We start from the raw sequence: 2,626 nt of genomic DNA on the forward strand, positions 1-2,626 counted from the left end.
ATCACTTCTGGGTTGTTTTAATAGTGATTTACAGTGCAGTTGTTTTCCTCCCAGAAACCCACCCGGAGCGTACCCCCTCCCTACAGTCTGTGTTTAATTTGAATACGTGTAAGCAATATTAGATGAAATGGAGAACTGCTGACAAGTGTCTGGGATGAGGGGAGACCACAAGACAGTTGATACGTTTGGGTAACATCCCCGAGAGTCTTTTGGCATGGAAATGGCATTGACTCATTTCCAAATCTTCCCACCCAGGCTGTGGTAGGGGACTCTTAGAGGTCTGATTGGCATCTCCTTATCAGTTTTCTGACTTCCCACATGCACACAGGCTGCTAAAATACAGAATAAAAGATGACAAAGAAGTACACGATAGTCTTACCCACAGTTTGGTTCCATTGCATATGATCTTTATCATGTTCATAGCACCCAGAAGGTGTCCTGAGCACTTCCCAGGAGAAAAATGGGAGAATTCCTCTGATTTTAGGTGTGTGTCTTAGAGAAACCTTATTTCTGTACTGGCAGGCAGATTGGCTGACTGCCATGTACAATACAGAGGGGTGACCTGGGGTAGTATGGGAGCCTTGAATTTGATATTGGTTGTGAACAGTCTGAATTTAGGGTTGAATAAGGACCTTTTCCTCACCCATCTGAACTCTTTTCCCCACTTTCAGCTATGACTGGTAGGGAGCTGCTGAGATGAGGCCCCCACTTAGCACCTGCCTGGTACCAACATGGGTGCAGGATGAGGTGAATGGAGTCTCGACTCCTGGTGGATGAGCCTGGTCCGACTTGTTCGCTATCAAGAAATGCAGATTACTCCAGAGCACAGCTCTCTCTGACTATGTCTCAGGCACATCCAAGTACATTATATCCTTAAAAATATCTGGTTTTCTGCCTGCTGAGCAAGGAAATGCCTAGACAGCCATGGGTATGTGTGTGTATGTACATGGCTGCCTCCTCTGAAGGGCGAAACAGGAATCCTTCCAGGAATTGGCAATGAATGAAGACCCACATGGCTCCTGGCTGCTTTTAATTATCCAGAGCCACACTTTAAAGAAGTTCTGCCAAACGCACTAAATCAGTCTGGATTTCATGGCATGAAGCTATCTGCTGCTGTACATGAACTTGGTGGTGAGCAGGGATCTGACCCCAGCTCCAGGACACCTTTTCAACTTTCCATTTGGCTTCTTCCACCACCACAGGGGTGGGAAACTGCTGGTGGCCACAGAGGCAGTTGGTGGTCGTGGGTTGAGCTCTGCATATTGAGAGACATAAAGTTGGGGCTGAGGGGATGCTGTTGTCCCTCCTGTGTTTCAAATCCAAGGCTGCCTGGAGGGGTGCTGGACCCTTGGGGTTTCCAGCCCAGAGGTGGTTAAAAGAGGTGGTGGTGCTGCCAAGCACAGATCCTGCTGCAATGCTTGCTTAGCTTCCAAGTTTTATTTGGAAGCCCCTGACCACTCACTCTTAGCCTAAGGCCAAGGCACTGTTTTTCCCCAGTCATGCTGGAAAGATGCAGCTACATGGCTGGGACTAACTCCGTGGGACTAACTCCATAGTAACATAGGTAGGATGTTGCTGCTGTTGTCTCAGGGTACGTAGGAGAGACAGGACTTTCATAGAGCTGGTCACATCCTGTCTGTGTTAGCCACAGAGGTGGCTGAGGTGAGAGATACATCCCTCTGGGGAGGGCAGTGGAAAGTTTGAGGCTACTCCCATAGCATCAGTATGTGAAGGTGGGCTGGGAATTGCAGCACTGTAATGAGAGATGGACCACAAATTGTCCATACCCTCTGGAGATGACACTGTCTAAAAATGACATGGGAAAAGTAGCTACAAGAAGACATGTCTCCTTCCCTGTGTGTGATTTGATGGTTCCTCTGCTTTTCTGCCCTGCCTTCCCATTCACAGCCTCTCCAGTGTGGGAAGGGGGGGAGAGGACATCCAACCGCACATAGACTGCAAAGGATGAAAGCACTGCCCTGGCAAGGGGAGGCAGCTGGTCAGGACCTGGGCAGTCACTGAAGCTGAGAAACTAAGTGGTGCAGGATGATGTGCTTGAAACTGCTTGTGTCCACAGCCAAATCACCTTCCTCGTAGCAGCTCCCTGTAGTAGAGGTGCTCCCCCAGGTATCTGGGACCTGGCCTCCAAGGAGTTGAGGCTGGTGTTCTTGTAAGGTGGATGGTTTATCTCACTAACCCAAGGCAAAACAAAATGTGCAGTCCAAAGAAGCAGATCATGGGTGTTTTCTGATCCAGTTATGCTTATTATTCATACTTGTCCCACCATTTTTCAGCCTCAAGAGTAGAGGTACTGACTTAGCCTGAGAGTTGCTGGAAGATGCTCAGATATAACTCCTGGCACCTCTCTGTGTATCTGTGAATCTGTAGAAGTATTAGGTGTTTCTGTGTGTGCAAATCCATGCTTTGTATTGATTAGCAGTTGGGAAGGATGATTCATGTGGACTAGTAGTCCTGAGCCAGGATCTGTCCTTTGATGCACACACTGCTTCTACAGGCACTCTGAGCAGATCTGGACTTTGGTTTCGTTGCTGGCCCCAGCCAACCTTGAATCAAGGGAAAAGTTTTCTTTCCACTTCTCTTTCTGTCCTGACCCACCTGTGAGACG

This window comes from Nestor notabilis, unplaced genomic scaffold (assembly GCF_000696875.1).
Source record: "Nestor notabilis isolate BGI_N333 unplaced genomic scaffold, ASM69687v1 scaffold10723, whole genome shotgun sequence".
In the NCBI taxonomy this organism is placed as follows: domain Eukaryota; kingdom Metazoa; phylum Chordata; class Aves; order Psittaciformes; family Psittacidae; genus Nestor; species Nestor notabilis.